Genomic DNA, 24,965 nt, shown 5'->3' with positions numbered 1-24,965 from the left:
CAAGCAAAAGAGACCTCCAAGTAAACTGCTTACTGCTGGTAATGAATGCCTATAAAAATGGAGGTTTAAGACATTTACCAAACTCTGAGTTCTAACTTTGCAAAGGATTTTCACTGCATCTTTTTCTGTATAGTTCTGAAACTGCCAAGAACAAAAAAAAAAAATCAGTTATTAGACCAAAGGGGCTTTACAAAATTGTGACAGGCCTAAATACCAGTTAATGGCTACCCACAAGATAAAGTGGAGTTGAATAAAACATGATAACATGAATGAAAACACACACACACACACAAAGCTAAAATGTTGCTAAAACATGTTTAAGAAGCAACAAAAGGTTGAGTGTTTTGACAGTCACATTTATCCATTGAAGGAAATATAAATTGGTGACCTTTAGATGATGCCATATACAGAAAATGTTGCAAAGTACCTATGATCTCTTTCATGAGGATGGGCTCTGTTAACTGAGAAATAATGCTCAGGATTCTGATTGATTCAGTGAGGGTTGGCTTTATAGAATAGCAAAGATTAACATATTAGTATGGGGGGCTGGAGAGATGGCTCAGCGGTTAAGAGCACTGACTGCTCTTCCAAAGGTCCTGAGTTCAATTCCCAGCAACCACATGGTGGCTCACAACCATCTGTAATGAGGTCTGGTGCCCTCTTCTGGCCTGCAGGCACACACAGAGACAGAATATTGTATACATAATAAATAAATAAATATTTAAAAAAAATAACATACTAGTATGTCCATTTCCAGCCTTCGGGATGGAAAACAGATGTCAATATTGTACAATGAACATCAAAGTCTGTATTTAACAACTCTTATTCTCTGATGCAAACAGTAGCCATGTGTTCTACAACTTCACATGGGTGTACTGACATTCAGGCAGAACACCCATATGCATAAACATAAAAATAAATCAATCTTTACAAACAACCCACTAGACATTACGTGGCAAGGACAATATAGAACTCTTGGCACACCCAATTGTATGTGTTTCTTTTTTACAGCAGCATAGTTGGGTACTTATTAAATGATATTATAATAGAGAATTTATCTGGGACATCAAGAGTTTGAAGGAAAGCTCATAAATAAAGATAGTAGCTTATCATGTAGAGCATCCTGATCTAAATTTTTAGTTCCATATATTCCTAATGAGACTTAGACTATACTCTATAACCTTTGTCTACAGAGATTGCAAAGATGACCAGGGAGACAAACATGAATTGTTTCAGACACTTTCTAGAATCACTTGTATATTTTAATCATATAAATACATGATCTGTGACTGCCTAGATATCATTAGGCAGAGAGACAGTCCAGGTTGGAGGTCTCCATTGGGTCCCTCCCTCCTCATGGAGCTCTGGGAATTCATTGACCAGGAGGAGAATGAACTGTGGGAGTCATAAGGGTCTAGGACACAAGAAGTGCATGACCTGCAGAATCAGCTAAGCAGAACTCAATATGAGATCACAGCAACTGAGGTGGGAATAGTGAAGCCTGCATGCGTCTGAGCAAGGTCCTCTACATATATGCTATGGTTATTAGCTTGGCATTTTTGAGGGGACTCCTGGCAGTGGGGGTGTATTATTTCTGAATCTTCTGCTGCTTTTGTGACTTCTTTTTTCCTGGTGGGTTGCCTTACCAAACCTTGTGGCTAGTGTTATTGTATCTTGTTGTGCTATGTTCAATTGATGTCCTGGGAGGCCTGTTCTTTTCTAAGAAAATACAGGTGTGACAGAGGAGTGGGGAGGATTTGGGAAGAGAGAAGACAGTATGTGAGGGGTAGTGAAAGGATGGGAGAGGGGAAGCTGGAGTGGAGTCTGGATGTATTGTATGAGATAGAAATAAATAAAAAAAAAATTAAATAGGAATTTTTTTCAATTAAGTGTAAAGAAATTCAAAACTGTGAAAAAAGCATCATCTACTCTCATGGTCAGTGTCTTTGCTCAGAAACATGTTGGAAAAGTTTACATTGACTCCTCAATTTAACAGTCATTTCTCCCCCTCCCACACAAACACTTGTCTATAAGTTTCCTTTCTGACACTTATTACCACCTGACATCATCTCATTTATTTATTTGAAAACTCATTGTTTGTCCTGGATTTCATCTCCAAGGGGCTTCTTCACAATTGTTCTCAGCAGTCAGACATTCATCTGAGATTGTTAAGAAAATATATATGAAATGGTTAAAGAGATAAATGAATAATTTAGATACAAGAAGGAAGGAGACTCCTTCATAGAGCTGTTGTTTGGAATGGTGATTTAAGTAAGAAAAAACCCATTTCATTAGTCTTCATTTATCTTTTAAGTATCTAGAGAAAGGAGAAAGAAACCTTCCAGTTGCCTAGAGAGAAAGAAAATATGGATTTTCCTTGTTACCATTAAATTAAAACTTCTTGACAAAGAACTGCAGGAAATACTGTATCAGAATGGAGATACTAGAAGTATTTTGTAAATGAAATCGCTCTGTCACATGGAGAACTCTGACAGATGGTGGCATAAATCATCCTTACAGCAGTCTTAGATGGGAAATTTAATATAAACCTTTGTTGGAAATCAGTAAAATTCCAGACGCAAGGCCACAGTCTCTAGGGAACAATTAGCAGTTGTGCTGAAATCACAGAGACTCTAGCATAACCAAGCCATAATATTCATTTCTGAGGCCCACTCAGGTAGGAATATCAGCAACAGTATGCTCAATTACAGGGTATTTGAGATTCTCGCATAACCAACCCATATTGTTCATTTCTGAGGCCCACTCAGGGAGGTAAGTATCACCAGCAGTATGCTCAACCATAGGGAAATTTTTTAGACAGTCCGAAAATAGGGACTGTTCCTTTTTTTTTTTTAATGATAATCAAACCTTTTGGTTTCTGACTGATGTGCAACTCCTCTTTCCCTTGTGCCTTCAGAGACATTTCACGTGTTCACAATGTGAGACTGTCCAGTCAGAACTCTCTGTCCCATATCAAGGTTCATTTTCTAGATTTAACAAATATCTTCATTCTTTCAATGTTGTACCCTTGTCGAGTACTTGCATTCCATTGTGTTGATTTTTGCTTTTATTCTATCCTCTGTACATCTGGAGTAAATTCCAGGGACTTAAGTTTTGAGCCGCTTTCCTTTCTCTAATTTCACTGCTCCCCAATAGACACAACAATCATTACTTACACAGCATTGCAGGACCTTAAACATTTATTTTGGATATTTATTTTCTGTGTATGTGTATTTTATCCACATGTATGTTTTTGAATCACAAGCACACAGTACCTGTGGAGGCCAGAAGAGGGAATCAGATTTACTGGATTTATAGACAGTTGTTAGCCACTATGTGGGCATCAGTATGGAACCTGGGCCCCCGAAGAAGCAGTCAGTGAGCTTGGCCTATGAACCATCTCTCCAACCCCCTTTCAGTTCTTTTTTGTTTTAGCTTAGGACTCTCTCATCATAAATAGTAGTGCGTGCATGTGTGTGTGTGTGTATGCCTATATCTGTGTGTTGATGTGTATGGAAACTAAAGTATTTCCTCAGGTTCTGTCCACTTATTCTTTGAGACAGATAAGGTCCTTAACTGCTCTGGAACTAGACAAACAGACCAACCTGCCTTGTCAACAATCCTGTGATCCATCTGTCTCTTCTGCTCCAGCTAGGATTATAAACTACACCACTGTGCCTAGTTTTTGTCATGCAGCTCACATGCTCAGAGTACCAAACTCATGTTATCATGCTTACAGTGCAGGCCCCTTAGTGATAGAACTACCATCACAGCGCAATTCATCCCTCTGCCTCATGGATACTCAACTGTGGAAATCCTATATGTAGTGGTGACTGTGGGTATTTTTGATTCCGTGGTTTCACAACATGATGTCTGCTATTGAATATTAGGTTGATATTCCTTTTCATGTAGAAGGTGAGAGTCTGGCTGCCTAGACCCGAAATAATCACTCAGAAACTGTATTGATTAAATCACTGCTTGGCCCATTAGCTCTAATTTCTTATTGGCTATTTTTTACATATTAATTTAAGCCATCTCCATTAATCTGTGTATCGCCACATAGCAGTGGCTTGCCGGCAAAATCTCAGCATATCTGACTCTGGCTGCTGCTCCATGGTGTCTCTCTAACTCTGCCTTCCTCCTCCCATGTTATAGGCCAAGCCAGTTCTTTATTCATTAATCAATAAAAGCAACACATAGACATAAAGACTTACCACACCATATCCCCTTTTCTGTTTAAACAAAAATGAAGGCTTTAACTTTAACATAGTAAAATTGCATATAACAAAACAGGTATCAAATAAAAATTACAGTCACAATATTTATATCTACTTTATCTTTTATCATAACTAAAAAAGCTATAAATTCTTCAGCTCAATCAAAGACTCCAGAAGGATATGATAGTACCTAAGTAAACAGGAAGTACATTGTAAGCAACTTCCAAAACTCTAGAATTGACAGACACATCTCGTTTCCTTTATAGTCACCCAAAGATTTTCTTTACCATTGGGGTATCCATCTTCAGCCCACAGGCATATAGTATCCAGCAGACTTTTCCATTAAGCAGGAAATTTCAAAGATAGGTCTGCCTATATTGGCAGTTTGCCAGGCACTTTCTTTTGTATTCCATAGAATGTATAGCAGACTCCTGTAGCAGGAACCCCAAAGGACCCTCTGACCTTTAGGCAAAATCAACAGTCATTTCTCTGTGGGTCCCACATGTCCAGTTAAGCAGTCCAGGCAAGATCAGTTTCTTGTTCAAATGGCTAACAAACTCAATAAGAAGACTCTTTGATGCCCATCTTCCTTTTGAAGTAACTGGTATTGCCAGAAGCAGATGTGTCTCACTGTCATGAAAAGTCTTAAGTTCTTAAATATTTTAAGTGCCATATTCTGAAGGTCTCTGAACAATTTGAAGAATACCTATTTAAGTGAAATCTCTCTCTCTATATATAGAAAACCTAACTAGCATGACTACAAGCTTCACTATTAGAGATGACTATTTATTAACCTGTATTTCTTACTTATACATTATATTTTTTAAATAAGCCACACAAACACAATACCTTAATCAAGGGCAGAAATATACACATACAGTATAACAAAATTTACCTTAAATTTGTATCAATAAACCAAGATCCATACTAAACCAAATTATTCATCTCCATAGAATATCCTCCTTTAAATGTAAAGAAGCATTTACAAACAATATTTGGGAATATGGGTGTAGTTCTGTCCAAACATCTTCCTGCTGTGTTTTGGGTGAAGTAATTTTTTGAGGGGTATTCAAGGCACCCCTTGAGGAGATCATGTTCCATCAAACCACACCAGTCTGGAAGCAATTCAAAGGTGTTCATCCTCTGTGGAAACAAGAGAAGGTCCTCTTTTCCAAAGCAACATATCCTTAGACCCAAATTAGGAAGTCATAACACATTTATAATATATATGCTGGTTTAGTTTAGCAGCCCATACAATGACATATCTCTCTGTACATAGCTCATTCACAGTCAAAAATTCAAAGATAACTCAATAATATACATTATCTAGACTCTCTGTGAATTTTCCATTTTTACATGTCTTATTTTTCTTTACTCCTTTTAATCTATGACTATCTGTACTCTCTTTAAAGACTTTACATTTATTTTTAACCACTAACTTCTTCTATAACTGGCTATATTCTTTTTTTTTCTTTCCCAGGCCTATGTATATTTATCTAACACTGTAAGCCATTTAGAGGTCTTTTTTAAGATCCTGATTTATCTTTATTGCATATCTGTTATTATTACCTGATCAGAAACCCTTCTTAAAATGCTAAGTGCTTAAGAATCTAAGCTGTGACATTATTAGGGTACATATGGTACTGCCTGCTTGCTATGCCAATTCCAACATGGTGGAGCTGCTTGCTGATTCCTAGAACCAACCCCACCACACCACCTCCAGGCACACAGCCCATCCATATTGCCATCAGGAAAGCTACAACATGCTTTCACAAACTCCATCCAAATTCTTTGTCTCCTGAAAGAGGTAGAGTTCATGCTAATAGCATGGCCCATGGCCAGGAAGCTGCCATTTTGAAACCACACATTTGCTACCATTGAATCAGGAAAGCCTTTCTTAAGGGAGCTGAGGCACATTATCAGCAAACATCAAGAAGCTGTGTAAAACTGTACTTTTGTGTCTAGAATTCCTTTTTAAGAGTTCTCAGGGTTTATGTGGATTTTAGTCCAACACGTTGTCACACCAATTTGTAGAGGAGAAAGCCCAGCCTATTAGTCCTGAAATAATCACTCAGAAACTGTATTAATTAAATCACTACTTGGCCCATTAGATATACCTTCTTATTGGCTAACTCTTGCATATTAATTTAACCCATCTCCATTAATCTGTATATCACCATGTGGCAGTGGCTTACCAGCAAAGTTTCAGCATGTCTGACTCTGGCCATAGCTCCGTGGCATCTCTCTAACTCCACTTTCTTCCTCCTATGCTACAAGTCAAGCCAGTTCTTTATTCATTAACCAATAAAAACAACACATAGACATAAGGACCTCCCACACCATTTTTATAGCACTAACAGGGATCCTCAATATTCAATGGAAGAGCGAGAGAAAACTCTTTCTGATCTTAGATATCTACACATATAATTCTGAACAGTCTTCAACTGAAGACACTAAATCATGTGTTTTTTCCCTTAAATTGTCACCCTTCAAAATCACATAAAAATGATTCCATGGCTAGAGAAAAGTGCTTTGAATAATTATGGGAAACACATTTGTGACCTTTCTCATCATTAACATTGTAACAAACTTAACCAAGGAGATTTTCTAAATTAGTAGCAAAATGTAGGTCTTTCATCTAAAACAAGTGAATCTGTCTGAACTTTCATAAATCAGAGAATTTGGCAGTTGGGGGGCTGTGCTCCTAATTTCTCAGGTAATAAAAGTGATATCCAGTAAGATTACCCCTTTTTCCAAAGGCAGACAGTTTTTTCCATTCAAATCTAAACTCATTTCACTATACATCTTGGGACCTAGCACACCTTGTACATGACTGGTATTGTGATAAAAAAAAGTGGGGGTATAGACCAAAAATAGCAAACACTGCATGTTGGTGTGTTTACCAAGGTCTGATATGTCTATATCTGTCACAGAAGTGAGCAAGAAGTCGAATCTTGTGTTGTTATTTTTCTCATAGTCTTTCTTAATTTTGGGTGCTTTCAGTGCTTTTTTCCCCTTATTTTTTTATGGATTTTATTGAACTATACAGTTTTCTCTGCTCCCCTTCCTTCCACTCCTCACCTCTTCAGCCATCTCCCATGGTGCCCATGCTCCCCAATTTATTCAGCAGATCTTGCCTTTTTCTACTGTCCATGTATATGAGATCTATGTAAGTCTCTCTTAGGGTCCTCATTGTTGTCTAAGTTCTCTGGGATTATGGTTTGTGGGCTTGTTTTCTCTGCTTTATGTTTAAAACCACTTATGAGAAAGTACATGTGATAATTGTTTTTTAGAGTCTGTGTTACCTCACTCAATATGATGTTTTTTCGCTTCATCCATTTGCCTGCAAATTTCAAATGTCATTATTTTTTCTGCTGTTTACAACTCCATTGTGTAAATATACCACATTTTCCTTATCCATTCTTTAGTCGAGGGGCATTTAAGTTGTTTCCAGGTTTTGGCTATGACAAACAATGCTGCTATGAACATAGTGGAGCACATGTCCTGTGGTATGATTAAGCATCCTTTGGATATATATACAAAAGTGGTATTCCTGGTCTTGAGGACATTTGTTTCCTAATTTTTTTTTGAGAAATCACCATATTGATATCCAAAGGGGATGTACCAGCTTGCACTCCCACCAGTAATGCAGGAGTGTTTCTTTTACCCCACAACCGCTCCAGCATAAGTTGTCATCTCTGTTTTTTATCTTGGCCATTCTTATAGGTGTAAGATGGAATCTCAGAGTTGTTTTGATTTGCATTTCTCTGATGGCTAAGGGTGTTGAACATTTCCTTAAGTGTCTTTCATCCATTTTAGATTCCTCTGTTGAGAGTTCTCTGTTTATGTCTGTACTTTATTTTTTTTATTTGATTATTTGTTCTTTTGATGACCAATTTCTTGAGCTCTTTGTGTATTTTGGAGATCAGACCTCTATCTTATGTGGGGTTGGTGAAGATCTTTTCCCATTCTGTAGGTTGTCATTTTGTCTTGTTGACATGTTCTTTACTTTACAGACACTCAGACAACTATATCCAGCAAAACTTTCAATCACCATAGAAGGAAAAACCAAGATATTCCATGACAAAACCAGATTTAACCAATACCTAGCCACAAACCAGCCCAAAAAAAGTGGTAGAAGAAAAACTCCAACCCAAGGAAGTTGGCTACATCAACAAAAACACAGACAATTGATGATCTCACAGCAGCAGGTAGGGAAAAACACACAAAATAATATCACAGACAAAGAAAACTAAATTAACAGGAGATAGCAATCACTGGTCATTTATATCCCTTAATATAAATGGATTCAACTCACCTATAAAAAGACACAGGCTAACATATTGGATACAGAAATAGAATCCATCCTTCTGCTGCATATAAGAAACACATCTCCACCTCAAATACAGACATTGCCTCAGAGTAAAGGGTTGGGAAAATTTTTCCAATCAAATGGACTTAAGAAACAAACTGGGGAAGCTATTCTAGTATCTAACAAACTAAAATCCATCAAAACAGACAAAGAAGGATATTTCATATAAGTCACAAGAAAAATACTTTAAGAAGAAATCTCAATACTGAACACCTATGCCCAGAATATAAGGGTACTCTCATATGTAAAAGAAACACGTTTAAAGCTTAAATCACACATTAAACCCCACACACTAATAGTTGGGGACTTCAACACTTCATTATCATCACTGGACAGGTCTGTCTGACAAAAAATTAGCAGAGAAATAAGGGAACTAACAGATGTTATGACTCAAATGGACTTAACAGGCATTTATAGAACATTCCATAAAAACATAAAAAATATACCATCTTCTCAGCACCTCATGGAACCTTCTCAAAAACTGACCATATACTAGGTAACAAAACAAACCTCAACAGATACAAAAAATTGGAATAACCTCATGTGTTTTATCAGACCACCATGGCTTAAAATTAGAATTCAATAGCAACACTAACTCCAGAAAGCTGGCAGTGTTTTTAAGGTGCTTTTATCCAATCTGTTCATTCCCCAGCAGACATGACATCCACATACTAAGACAGTGATGTTAGAAGTGGAAACAGGTAGATTAGTCAGTCTCCCTTTCCTGTACTGGAAGGCATGGGTTAGATGGTCAAAACTACACTAGACGAGGAAAGACAATTGTTCCTTCTAGTGCTGCTAAGAAAAACACCTCTGTGTTCAGAAATTTTGTAGGTATGTCTGTGCTCTTCTTTATTATTTTTCCCCCAAAATATCTTGTTGGCCTTTATGAGACAAATGGACACTGGACAATGGAAATCAAAGAAGCAATTTAAAAATATACATTGTCTATTTTGAAGGTGATGCTGTTAGAAAGCTGGGGGAGATGAGTAGGATTAATTGCATGAGTTATTGTGTGTTTTTTAATTATGGGAAGTTCATGATGCTGTTGGATAGGCAGAGGGAGGGCCATCTAATATATGGAACAAAGTCAGGGATGTTTTGATGGAGAAATTACTTTCATTTAATAAAGAAACTGCCTTGGCCCATTTATAGGCCAGCCCTTAGGTGGGTGGAGTAAACAGAGAGAATGCTGGGAGAAAGAAGCTGAGTCAGGGAGTCGCCATGATTCTCCCTGCCGTCCATATTACAACAATGTTTTCATGGAGCAACACATCTGGACTGTCTCTCAGGATTCTTCAGAATTATCTTTCTAAAGTCAAACAAAGAAGTACACTGGAGAGATAGTCAAAGACCCAGGAACAATGCATTGTAAGACATTGGATTATAGTGGTTTTGTGTAATAGAAATTTTGTATCTAAATTTATGGCCATTCTCACGAGACCAGCAGGTTATTGAACAAATTTATTAGACTGAGCTACCCTGCAATAAAGATTCCTATTCCCTCATTATTAATTTCTTATTTAATTGTATATTTGTTTGTTTGTTGTTTGAAGAATAAGGATTCAGTATGTAACCTGGGCTGATCGCAAACACCAAATGTTATTGCCTTAGGTTTTCTAGATCTATGATTACAGGTGTGCATGCCCTGCTCTTCTATTTCTGAGCTATATCATGTTCAGTTCAGGATGAATGAAGTTTCCCCATCTGTGACTGTATCATGGAAGGATATGTGCTTTCTCACTGCACCAGTGGTGGGAAAGAGGCAACATTTTTCTGAAGATACTTTTACAGAATACCACTAGAAGATATTTTTATCACCTTCTCCTATAGATCAAAACACTGACCCCCAGTTTGTTCCAAATGAAGTCATTTTTCATATACTTATATTACACAAAGGAGATACAATTACAGTGCATTGCATTATGGGGCCCAATAATAAATAGGGGTAATGCTTTTCAGGATTGATGAACTGTTACCATCCTACATCCAGAAAAAAAGTACTTTCTACATTCATTGATTCTACTAACAAATGGAGACCTTTACTTGGTGCAGTCTAGAAAAATAACTTGTATGACCTGGCAAATGTTTTCCCTTTGTTTCATGTCAAGTGGCAATCTTCCAGATGTTCAAATATAAAGATCAGGCAACCAAATTCAACTTCTAGGGAATCCTTTGTATTCAATGAATGAAGTATTTTGATATAAGACAAATTGTTAGTGGTAACACATAGGAAAAATAACTAAGTTCAATAATATCTTTAAGATAACTTATAATTTCCATGAAGACACTACAAAGGATATTAATGAATAATGGTTTCTCAGAACTATCCTATAGTATAGAGAACTTTCAGAAGGAGAAGGAATTTAGACCTGGGATCTTTGAAAAATCTCTAGATAAAAAATGGTCTATAGTTGGAATTTTGAATGATAAAGTAAGCTTTTGAAGAACTGAAAAAAACCCAGCATACTGGAAAGACAGGTTAAGTACCCAGCTTAGCAAGTCCACATGGTTATTGTGAAAGGTTCAGCAATTTTATAAGAGCAAAATGACTAGGACTGGAAAGACACTGACTCAATGAGGAAGGGAATATTGGAAATCTCCATAGCACAGATGAAGTCAAGGCTGTGCCTTCAATCTTTGCCATAGTGTTCTCTTTTCTTTAGCTGTGTCCAATGGCATGACAGTGGTTATTCAGAGATAGTACAGCTATGCAAACCCCATTCTTTCTCCATAGCAACTGTAGCTTCAAACAGAATGCAAGCAAACAGCATAGACAGGGGAGAAATAACTTCTTTTGTTAAAGATTTGATTCATTTATTTTGTGAGTGTGTGTGCCTGAATACATGTATGTGCACAAAATGTGTGACAGAACCTGCATCAAATTCCATGGAACTAGACTTACATGGTGCTGACCACTTGATGTATGTTCTGCAGACCAAATCCAGGTCATGTGTAAGAGTAACAAGTGCTTAAAACTACACAGTTGTCTCTCCAGGTCTCAAAACCACCTTCAACAACTTCTTTCCCCCTTCTTCCTTGTCTTCTCTTCTTCTCCCCACCCTTCTTCGCTGTTATCACTTTTTTTTTCTAGAAAGAGTCTATTTTAGGTCATCACAGAAAGACTGAGTTTGCCTAGAGCAGCCTAGTTGGAAATGTTCCACTCTGTCTGCTGTCTTCTGCACATAGAGGAATTCATACTGTCGGCCTTTTGAATGTTAGTACCACAGAAGAGCACTCATTCAACTGAAGTGCTTGCCATAGTGCTCGCCAGGTGAAACATGTAAAATGAATGTTAGATTTTTTTTCTGTTTCTATTGGTAACCTTAGAGGTGAGAGGTAAACAGTACTACCAGAGCAGGGTACACATTGTCAATCAAATACAAACAGAAACTTGTAGTAAGTTAAGGAACTCTAAAGACATGATATGTTAAAGAGAATTTCTTCAAGAGGTAGACAATATTGCTTCAAATTAATAGATGTGAATGTATACAGAGAAAACACAAGAAGGATCCCTTGGGATTAAGCAGTTTATTAGAAGAATTATTAATATCTTGGACATAGACACACAAGGACAAACGCATGGCTGAGTTCAGGCCTTGTTACTAGAGACAGACAACATGGCAGAGTCTCTGAAGAGAGAAGTCAGAGTCTTTGCGGCAGAAATGGGAATCTGCTTATAACTATCTGAGGTTGGGTGATGGTTCGAAACAAGAACCAGCAGGACTTTCTTTCCAAGCAGGAGACACTAAATGGGCTGAGGAGCAGCATGCATTATATGGATTCCCCACTGCTGTTAGCTCACCTCCTGAATGATAAATCCTGATGTCTATTCTCTGAGGACTCCAGACAATGTCTCAATAATATGCCTCTCCGTGTCTCTGAGAGGAGGCTTGAACAGGGGCTGAATTCTAATAGTTCATTCTTAAACAAATGGCTCCGAAATTTTCAGCAATGATATTTATATCTAATTAATTGTTAAAATTTGTGCATTTGTTTTTATTTGTAGCTATCAAACAAAAACATGACTGTTGTGCCTACTAATAGCATCAAATATAATGTTCAGTAGATCTACATTGTCTAACACTTTAATTCAGGATAGATAGATTTCTTCAAACACTTATTTGTGGTAAGACTTTAATCAGTTTTGATTTATTGATTTCCTTCTCTAATATTTCAGGTAAACAGTACAAAATAAATCAAGAAGGACTTGGAAAATTATAATTTAAGGTATTTGCAGAAATTATAGGAAAGTACAAGGAGTGAAGGATGTACTCAGAATGTAACATAAATTATGGTGGGAGTTCACGTAAATCTCATAGATCTTCAAGATTAATTTTTGCAAGGTTAGTGACAAAGTTTTGCTTTCCAATGACTTTAAAGGAATTATTTCTTTTGTTTCTTGAGTTTATAAAATAATTACATAATTTCCCCTTCCTTTCTTCTTTACAAACTTTCCCACATAAACCACCTCACTTTCTTTAAATTCGTGGCCTCTTTTTTTTTTTTTTTTTTTTTATTTTCGAGACAGGGTTTCTCCGTAGATTTTGGTTCCTGTCCTGGAACTAGCTCTTCTAGACTAGGCTGGCCTCGAACTCACAGAGATCTGCCTGCCTCTGCCTCCCAAATGCTGGGATTAAAGGCGTGCGTCACCACCACCTGGCTTGGACTCTTTTTTATTAATTGCTGGTATATACATATATATTTTAAAATACAGAAATGCAATCCACTCCTAAGGCTCCTTAGGTGTTTGCTGTTTTGTGATTCCTTTAAGCAAAACCATGGCCAGGAGAATCTGTTCCTGGTCACCCTGTGTTGTGTTGGTGTGGAACACTGGTGCCTGCTAGGCTCTTAAGGGACTATTGATTTCTAAGGAGTGGGGAGGAATGCTTTAAAAGTTTCTTTGGTAGTTGAGACTGTAGGTTGATGGGAAGGAAAATACAGTGGAAGACAGGACAGATAAAACATTCTGAAGTGTGGCCCTCTTTCCTCCAAAGTAAATCTGGTCCCTCTTTCATAGATTCATTGAAAAAAATCGAAGAGTGAAAAAATATGACCAGGGGCAGTTGTATTGAAAAAACCTTTACTTTAACAACTCCAACTCCTACTTCTAGATCAGTGATCATGTGTTGAGAGCTATTATCAGTATGCAGCTCAAAGCTCAAAAGGTTCTCTTCAGAAAAGAAGAAATGAAGGCTCAGTGCTATGGGAAGGATTAAAACTTAAGAGGATACAGCATAAACAAAACAGTATTAAGCTGTAATAATTGCATTGAGTTTCTAACCAGAGCATCTGCCACAATTTAGATCAGCATGTAGATTGTTCTATTTGTCATGATGAGATTATTGTTTCTGAATTACACAGATTTGAAACAAGTTTTAAAAACAGCAAAACACAGACATGCATATTTATCTATATATGTATATGTGTATAGGCACATGTATATATAAAGAAAGGCCATATATTCATGCATACACACAAACTCACACACATACACACACACACACACCTGATATAAGGTCTTAAACACATAAGATTTTGACATATATGCTGCTTGATCTTGGATGTTCTATGTTGGATGAAATATCTAACAAGTTATTGTGGCTTCATTTTGTTGCTGGTTATGAATCTGTAGCTCAGACTCACTGTACCTTCTACTTTGTTCAATACAAATTAAGTAATTTAGCTGGATAAGATAAACTTTTGAAAAGTTGAGAAAACAAGGAATGTAGTCCCAGATTGCTATGATTCATACCAACAGTGTGAAACTTGCCAAGTGTCTGAATCTATGAGATAATTTGTTTCTTATGAGAAGAATAAACTATGGGTGACAGACATTTAAATAACCAGTTTGCTATTCAAACTGTTCTCTGTGCCATAATTCAGAGTTCCTGCATATTTAGATCTATTTTTAACAAGATAATTTATATATGACTTTTTAAGTGGAGAGCATGCTTCTATCTGTAAAAGTTTTATTCAAAACAAAACAAAGGCATGTCTAGGAGACCCCTTAATGATTCTTTTTTTATCTTAACAGATGTTATACAATGGGGTTATAAAGAAGGAGGATAAAATCCATTTACGATTTATGATATAGTACCATAGGAACAGCTTCTTGGAGGAACAGATAAACACTGTTTAAAATCTTAGAACATATTTTAAGTTGAGATTCAGATGTATACAACATTGTGCAATGTTAGTGTTGGAGGAGGCTTTAGGAAAATGAGTTTTCAACCCAGAAACATCACCAAGTATGTTCATTACTGACCTGTATCCACATCAACATCATCTGACCTGACCTAGATTAATGAATTAGTACTTATGTTTATCAAGTTATAAAATACCTTATATTTGGAAGTTCTTTAAAATACAGTTGAGCCCACTGAGGTCCAGTATTGAAAAGATAATCTGAGATTTGAACAGTACATGGGAAAGTCAGTTATCAGGTTTCAATTTAGAGGTGAGATCTATTTTCAATTGTGTTTTGTTAAGCTAGAGACTGAAAAACCTCTTGGCAATTGTTGGCTTCTGGGAGAGGGAGAGTCTGGCCTCTGAGAAACTACCCACCTCCATGGAATGACCTTCTACCCACTCATGTGCTAGCAGCACCAACTAGACTACTGGTTTGAACAGACAAGCAAACAAACCATAAAATTGGTACAGAATAGTGGTGGGGCAAAGATGGGATGAATTTGAGAGGCGGGAATGGGGATAAGATTTGATCAAAGCCATTGGATGGATGAAATTAACAAACAAAACATTAAGAAATAAAATCAGAATATAATCTACCATAAAACTTTAGGGCATCCACTATTTATCAAGTCTAAGAAAGAAACTTTAGAAAGATAAGCAAAGTTATGTCTTTAAAGTGAAGTTACAAACCATGTTATTGTTAAATTATTCTTGGAGATAAGAAATACTTCGATAAAGTTATCCAAGAGTTTCTGTTTCTATTCACAGTGCATACTGGTCAACTTAGTCTCACTTTGTAAACATGCTCTAGGGAAGTCTGTTACCCTTTAAACTAATTTTCAATTAAAAAAAACAGTGAAAAATTATGACCTTTGACATCAGGTAGATATTAGATATTATCAGATAAATAATAGCAAAGAGCTACGGTAATGTGTCAACCGATGTATAATTTTTTTTCCTCAGAACATCTAAGAATCTATTTCTTTTATAATACAATGTGTTGCTGATATTAAAATTCCTAAGCCACTTTTTCTTCTGCCTCATCTTAAGCAGAATTATGAAATATATGGTTAAATAGTTTCCTTTTGGGAGTCATAAAATAAACACAAAGGAGTGTATATGACTATTTATTAAGTTGCACACTATTGTGGGAACCATAGAAAGTACTTTTTATGTGGCCATACAGGAGCCTCCCACTAGCCTTTTGAAAGAAGCAACCATTCTGATCATCTATAGCTGCAGAATAAAGCAAAGAGAGACTAAATAACATGTGTAATTTATACCACTTACAGGTACTGCCAGAAACTGAGTTTCAGAGTTGCTGTGCTTAATTATGATGTGATTCTGACTCTGGAATGAAGGCAAAGCAAAACCAACACTTTGGCATATAGCACTTAATGATACATTGTTGCTACTAACAAATAGGACAGTCATATAGAAACTGAGCAGGCGGGAATCCACCAGAGATGGGTAAGTATTCATTATAAATTCTTTGTTTCTAACTCTACAAAATGCTTACCAACATTCCCACCACAAAGTTACTGAATATATAGAAACAGAAGACTCTGTTGTCCCTGGGGGAAAATAAATCACCAAGAGATTGGAAAACAATCAATTTTTTCACTGGACACTAATCAAGCAAATAGAAGGAGAGCCATGGTATGCAATTAACTTAATTACATCTTGGAGGGAGGGGAGTTAGTTCACAAAGCTGTATCCATTTCACGGTGACAAGAACCAGCCATGTCAACATATGAAACGAGCAGCCCTCTAACAATGATGAATGCAAATGCAGAGGCTCTTCTGCCTGCCCCTGGTAAGTGTGGCTGGCCTGCTTCATGTCAGAAAGACTGCTACTTGGCAAAGAACCCTTAGTCCTGTAGTTCTCATTAACTTACTTTCAGTTGTTTGGTGATCCATGTCTGAGGCAACTCTCTTGAGGCAGCTCGAGCCATCTAAAATGCCAGGCAGCGTTTCCTGAGGTGAATGCATGGATGTATTGAGATAGGACTTCTTATTTAAAAAAGAAGGCCAGGGAATGCAGCCTCAGCTTGTTGAATTGTTACGTAGCATGAGCAAAGCTCTGAATCTGAGCACTGGCACTGTAGAAAATACATTTTAAAGAGGAGGAAATACTTGGACAACTAAAGCTCATTCCTCCCTGTGATACAGAACTCCCTGTGTCCTTGTCTACAGCACTAATTTTATGCAAATTATTTCTTCTGGCATTTCTTGAGAGGACAATAAAGCACGGGCGATAATAAGAACTCGGAAGCTAGATGGGGTAACATATCTCAGCTCTTGAGAGACCTAGGGAGCAGGATTGGTATAAGGTTGGGACCAGCATGGGTTTTGCGGTGGATTCCAGGCCATTCTGTCCTGTGGAGAGAAACTCAATCTCAAGAAGAAGAAGAGGAGGAGGATAAAAAGGTTGCAGGCAGAATGTAATGAACAATGATATCGCAGTGGGCAAAGGCCCCCAAGGTCAAACCTCATGATCTGAGAGATATCCTTCAGCCCTCATGACTGAGGGAGAGAAACATCTCCCACATTGCCCTCTGGCCACTAAAACACACATGAACACACATGCATGCACCTTACTCAAAAATTAAATAAACTAATACAGAAGATATAAAAAGCAATGTATACTCTGAGAAAAGAAAATAGGAATTAAAAGTTCAAGTAAAAGAAACAGCAGAAAGAAATTTACAAATTTGGACTACTTATCAACTGTGTCCATTTTTTACGTATGTAACTGATGACTTAGAGCACCTAATTTTCAGGTATGAGTTGAGTAATCAGATGGTGGCAGGTGACAGATAGATAGATAAGTAGGTAGGTAGGTAGGTAGGTAGAGAGATAGATGGATGGATGGATGGATGGATGGATGGATGGATGGATGGATGCATGGATGGATGGATGAATGGATGCATGGATGGATGGATGGATGGATGCATGGAGAGAGAGAGAGAGAGAGAGAGAGAGAGAGAGAGAGAGAGATGAATGACAGGGCACCGAGTACTAAGGATAGTGTGTAGTAAAGAGTAAATGCTGTGGGAGGGTTATATGTTATTTTCAAAGTTATTTCTATTTTTAGCAACTGCTTGCTCACATGTATTTTTTATCAGCACATGAAATCTAGTATTCACCTTACTGTGTTTTTTATCCTTATAGTTAGTTTTTGAAATTATCTGTCGACTATATTAATGCCTAGAGTGTAGATATATTGTTGTATGTTTCAGGCTTGATAGCTGAAAATGCATGAAAATATATTTAAAAGTCTATCGATTTCTTCCTTTGAATAGTTTTGGTTGAGTGCTTGCTGTAGGTCTCATAGCAGCATCAACTCAAAGCCATCATCATTTGATTCAGATATATATTAGTGTTACATAAGGAGACAGAGTTAGTGTAAAGGAACCAAAGAGGCATTCAGTAAATAAAATAAAATAAAACATAACTCAAAGAATCTGTGTCTGTCTGTAGGGATTCTATTAATGTACAACTTATATTTTCTTGTATAACTGTCTCATCGAGAAATCCAGGGGTTAACCTCATATCACTTTATGTTAAAAACCATTAATTTTGAACTGTATAGGAAAAGAAGCCAGATTGGTAAAAAGATCTTCTCTATATGGAGTGTACTATGGAGAAATCACATTGATGTTTCTGCCTACTTTCCTTCAGGCCAATCTTCAGGGATTGCTACACTTACCATCAGTGACAACCCTACAATTTCTTTCTTTTTTTTTTTTTAGTATTTTTTTATTAATTAATTTATTTAATTATTAAAGATTTCTGCCTATTCCCCGCCACCACCTCCCATTCCCTCCCCCTCCCCCAATCAAGTCTTCCTTCCTCCTCAGCCCAAAGAGCAAGCAGGTTTCTCTGCCCTGTGGGCGGTCCAAGGACCACCCACCTCCATCCAGGTCTATTAAGGTGAGCATCCAAACTACCTGGGCTCCCACAAAGCCATTACGTGCAATAGGATCAAGAACCCATTGCCATTGTTCTTCAGTTCTCAGTAGTCCTCATTGTCCGTTATGTTCAGCGAGACCGGTTTTGTCCCATGCTTTCTCAGTCCCTGGCCAGCTGGCCTTGGTGAGTTCCCGATAGAACATTCCCATTGCCTCAGTGTGTGGGTGCACCCCTCACAGTCCTGAGTTCCTTGCTCGTGCTCACTCTCCTTCTGCTCCTTCTTTGGATCGTGAGACTTCAGTCCAGTGCTCCAATGTTGGTCTCTGTCTCTGTCTTCTTTCATCGCCTGATGAAGGTTAATATTTAGGGGGATGCTTATATGTTTTTCTTTGGGTTCACCTTCTTATTTAGCTTCTCTAGAATCACGAATTATAGTCTCAATGTCCTTTATTTATGGCTAGAAACCAAATATGAGTGAGTACATCCCATGTTCCTCTTTTTGGGTCTGGCTTACCTCACTCAGGATAGTGTTTTCAATTTCCGTCCATTTGTATGCAAAATTCAAGAAGTCATTGTTTTTTACTGCTGAGTAGTACTCTAATATGTATATATTCCATACTTTCTTCATCCATTCTTCCATTGAAGGACATCTAGGTTGTTTCCAGGCTTCATCAGCCACGTCACAGCTCTCACCCACGGACAACAGCAGGGAAGAAAAAAGGTTTTGTTTGTTGTGGAAGTTAACGAACCTTCTGCTGAAAGCAATCAGGAATCTTCAGCCTGCTTATAAGAGTCTAAATTTAGCATGAGTATGAACAATGTTAAATCCAGTCATGTACTAACCTGTGTAAATATGTGTGGCATTGGCAAATATGTATTATATCCTCAAACATTTTTCTTGCAGTCGAATATTTACAGCTTTTAATAATTTGTGTTTATTTTACTAATTGAATAATTATTCATCCCAATTTTTGCTTCTTACTCGGGGTATTTATTTGAAAGAGATCCTAAGAGTGGTGTTTGACATGCTCCATATCTACATTTTCACTTCTGTTTCACTGCAGTTTTTACAGTTTGTGTTTTCATGTTTGAAACAGCTTCTGTTAGCACTGAGTCTAGGAAGACTTCTTAACAGAATTCCAAAAATTAGGTTATTTAACTGCCCAAGCTGTGATGATATGAGACATCAAAGGTTTTGCATTGCACTATTTTTAAAACTAAGAAGAATCTAATTTGGCTTGATATTCTAACTGAGGAAATCAGAAGTATCAGCACAGGATGTACCAAAACACTACAGTAAAACACTCCCATCATAGAGCAGATGGGATAAAGAGGACCCCGTCAAGAACACATCTGTTTGCAGCACTACTTCTAGTGCAATGTATCATGTCTCCTGGTTTAAAAATAGTGGTTAATCATGAAAATCATGTTCTCCAAAGGTCCTGAAATTCATATTTACTTTGGGGGAGAAAATGGATTTAATTTTTCCTTTTATGGAGTTTACAGAAGTGAATTCAAAATGACTTAACACAGACATTTTGAAAAAAAAATTGTCACTTAATCATTTCAGTTGTTTTTAAAATAAAACAAATCCTGAGATCCTGTTCAAAATTACATACAAGAAACATTCTTTCTCTAAGTATAATATGCTTTATTTGCCTGGCATTGATTAAGTGTGTGTGTGTGTGTATGTGTTTGTATCATCTGTAGTAAAGCATTTGATATTAAGATAATTGCTACTATAGTGAGACTTAAAATTTTCAATCTTGAGGTCACTTTCTTACGGTAATTGAAAAAAAATTATGTTGTACATTTTATTAACTAGGTAGAAAGTGAGGTTATGCTAGATAACAGAATATATGTATAAATTAGTAGAATTTATATATGATAAGCAAATGCCAAACAGAAGAATTACACAGAGTTTTGGAATCAAAGAAAAGTTAATTTTCCAGTTTGTTTATTATTTATGTCTAATTAATGTCTCTATATATCACTTCTTATGCTTTCTGGTCTCACATAGTTATCCTTTTTGCTATGTTCTGTTTGGGTTCTTTTCTTAAGATAATTTTTGAGGGGAGCACAGGCTACGGGAAAATTAGAAAAATTGTTATTTCAATTGTCCCCTGTATTAACCAATGAAGTTGTAGATCCAGGCCAAATCTGTCACAATGCTAACAACATATTTTAAAAATGAAGTACAAAGGAAGTCAACCCAACATGTCTAATTCAAATATCATGTGTATCTTTTCTGATCATAAGTTATTTGTTATTAATGATGTCTCCAGTGCCCCCTATTTTCATGTAACTTTTTTAACCTAGGAACACCAATCACAAGTTGTTTTTATAGAGAAGTTGCTTTTAATAATCATATAATGTTCCTATAATCCTCCAGGTTTTTTTTTTGTATTTTTAAAGAGTAACATATAACAATTCTCTGAAGAAGAAACGCAATGTGTTGTTGATTTAAGCTGAAGTTCCCCCAATTCCCATGAAGAAACATAGTCCTCAGTGTGGCGTGTTAGTAGGTGGGAATTTTCAAAAGTGATCAGGTCATGGGAACTGGTTAATTGTTATTATAAAAGAGGTTTCTTAGATTAATCATATTGGCATATGCCTACAACCAAAGTACTGATGAGGCTGAGGCAAGGAGGATACTAAATTTGACAGTAGGCAGAAATATTCTTTTCATCACTACCCCTGTGATGCACAAGTGCTTGAGATTCTAGAGGAGCCAACTCATTTTATGATATGAAGACACAGCAGAAACATAGCCTTCAGTGAACCAGAAAATGAGCCTTTACTAAAACCAGAATTTCCTACGCTAGCATTTCAATGTGGTACTCCCCAAACTCCAGGAATTGTAATCGAAAGAGCTTCTTAACAGGTATTCTTTTATGGCAGCCAGAACCAAATATGACAATTATTCTGGTTTTACTAGTGAGAAAAATAAAAATTTAAAAGTACTGAGCCTATGTACTCAAGGACTTGCAACTCATCTTTGTAGAGAAGAGACAACTTACCATAATACTAGTTATATATGTTATTGCTACTGGAGCTTTTCACTCTAGCACAGATTGCACACCTGCCAGAATGAAATGTTCCTATATTGAATTTCTCAGTGCAAATACTGTAGTGTGTGTGTGTGTGTGTGTGTGTTGTGTGTAAGTGCATGTTATTTATTTCTGTCTACCCTAAGCATGCTTGAGAAGTCCTCCAAGCCGAGTTTGCTAATGGCTTTTATAAAGGACTGTCAGCTTTTGCATTTCTTACACATCGTTGAGTTTTCAAGTGAACTGTGGCAGCTGACTACATAACATGGTCTCAATAAACCTATCAACTGGGCACCTGGCTCAGCACAACTTCCAAAGTCTCACAGTGGCCTCAGGTGCATTTGACAAAAATGTCCCTTCTCAGCAGGAACATGTGAAAATCTAAATGCAGTGTCGGACTTGGTTAGAAGAAAGGCCTAGAAACATCAAGGATGGCTGAATATATGTAGTTGAAACCCTGCCTTTGAGTCTGTTTTAACTGCTCCCATTCAACACTGTCAGAAGTCAGAAGTACTCCATCAAGGGCCAGGTTTTGGGGTTTGAGTTTTGTGTTTTATATAATGCTGGTGACTTTTATTCCAGAGTGAGGTCAGCTAAGGGCAGCCCTTTAGGTGGAAGATAACTGTCTTGTAATCACAAATTTAGGATGGAAGAGTCAGAGCTATTAGGAAATAGACACAGTTTAGGTACAGGCTGTTGTGCTAAAGAAAATTGTGACCTTGACAAAATGGAGTTACAGTTCACTTTTGTATTCAAATTTGGTATCACCAACTTTTCCCTCATCAAACCCTATCCCCCACAGATAGACTACCTTTTTTTTTAAAGGTAAATAATCTCACAAAGTGAAGCTGATCTGTTGGGATGAGGTTATTCATATCCCTCAGTTCCATGACTGGTTCTTCTGCTTGTACTATGCAGAGGAGCGGGAGACTTCATGTGTAAACAGAGTGAGTAGTTAAATATCACCTGATACTGGAACACTGTGAGAATCTATATGCTAGACGCCCACTTTCTTGTCTGCTATCTGCCTCTTAATTCCCTACATTTGAAGAAGCCATTGTAAATTGATGCACGGATTTTTAATTAAGTATTAACTTTACTACCTTAGCACCAACCAGTTCATCTCAGGCTCTACTTTCACTAACAAGAAAAAGGAGTGATGCAGTCAGGTCTTGTTTTGGGAATGAAACTGTTGGAAGAACAAGAATTACTTGGAGAAAGAAAGAAAACTCACTCTATCACACAGTATAGAAAAGATCATTGAAACTATGAGAATCTCCCTATGGGGAAAAAATAAAAAGCAAAACAAATGGCGCAGACTAGAAAGTACAAGAAGGATATTGTGCTTTAGGTGTAGGCACTGCAGCCGTGGCTACCCCTAGTGAAAGGTCACGTAAGAAGAACCCTGGTGATTTTGTAGGGAAAGGAATCGTTACTGGAAAAAAAAAAGAAAACAAGAAAGGACTTCTTATGTTCTGTGGCTCTCTGGTCTGACAAAGTTACAGTGATGTCATTGAATGCATAAAAGTTATAATCAACCCTCACAACAAAACAATATATTTGTTACTGATATTTTAGAGGTGAGAAAATAAAAGCAGAGAAATTGTATTAGAACAAAATCAATACATTCTTGCTATGGTTTAAATCATCCCTCTCCCCAAGCTCTGCCAATCCTGCCACAGGCTCATATTTTGAAGGCATTGTCCCTAGATGATGGCATCATGTTGGGTTGTAGAACTTTTAGAAGCTTGAACCCTACTGAAGGAAGCAGGTCACTGATGATAATTCTTAGGGAGGATATTCTCTCCAGCCACTGTCTGTTTTGTGTTTAGTTATCATGTGAGACGTTATACCAATTAGCATGTCACTGTTCCTTCGTTGCCATGATAGACTGAAGTCCCCTGATACCATGAGATAAAATAAGCTTTTATTTTCTGGCTGCTTCCAGCATTTGTTGACAACAAACAGTTTGTAAACAAAGAAGTTAAACCCCAAGTTGAAGTCTTCAGGAAAGTCTGTAATTTGACTGCTATACTCATCCTTGTATTTCATAAACTATGCAATGAGACCTAAAATCTATTGACAATGTTTTTTATTTACTTTGTTTGTTGTTTCTTATGTAAACATGAAGGTGATTTTTCTTTCACTGAGAGAAATAAAGGCAAATAAGTAAAAGAAGCAAAAACATAAAAGTTCAAGATGTTGTGATTTAAAATTATAAGACAAAGTCCTTAACTTCCTGCTTCCTGCACAGGGTATAGTCTTCCCAAGCCCCATGAAATTAACATTTGCTTCAACACCTTCTATTTCAGTAGTTAGCATTAATTTTTCCTTCACATTTAATATTCAATTTTCTTAGTTGATTTCACATTTTATTTACTCTTCAAAACACTCTTTAATGTAGATAGGACTGGCATGTTTTCTGTTCATTTTACAGGTAAGGAAGACAGCAATGTTTCTATACCTGATAAATAATAAAAATAGAATTTGAACCAGAATCTCCTAAAAGCTTGAGGATTTTCCCAGCATCCCGCATTACCTAAGAAAAAGGTAGTAAGGACCTGAATGTGAGGAGCTTCCATCACAGGACAAGAGATAAAGTTTTAAAACCGTCTTCCATCTCTAGGAGGTCGTCACGAGTTGGGAAGGCTTCATCTATCCTATCTCTCTGAGGATGATTAAGAAGCAGTTTCGGTTTCCCCAGAGCTTTCAATATCTGTTAGACAGATAGGGCTTCCTGTAATTAAAGCCTATATTACATTTGGATGGAAGTGGCAAACTCCCTTCTGAAGCTTACAGTCATAAGCAAGCTTTGATTTAATAAAATAGAAATCAGTCATCAGTTGCAAGTGAGATTTGCTAGGATTAAGGCGTCAAATAAAGCTGTGTTCAGGGCAGAGTTGACAAAACCTCTCTCTTTAAATTAGCACAAACCAAAGAAGAGGCTGCACTGACATAAAGAGCTTTGTTTAGAGGAGGGTGGGAGAGAGGGGAATGCATTGGTGAGAGCCAGAGGCACAACGGGCCGTTTTGAAAATTTGGTGAGCAGACGATTTTAAAAGCTCCAACCAGCTTGGCTTTCAGTCCCAGCAATTTCAGACAAAGCAGGGGGTCAGAACACCAATGTTGCTTTCTGTCCTTTGCCTGTTGTCCTCTTGGTTCGCCACTGATGGAGGACAAAGTGAAATGTCCTTGGAGGTCCCCATGGTGAAAACACAT

This window comes from Chionomys nivalis, chromosome 14, assembly GCF_950005125.1.
Source record: "Chionomys nivalis chromosome 14, mChiNiv1.1, whole genome shotgun sequence".
Taxonomy (NCBI): Eukaryota; Metazoa; Chordata; class Mammalia; order Rodentia; family Cricetidae; genus Chionomys; species Chionomys nivalis.
This window is presented reverse-complemented; position numbering follows the sequence as displayed.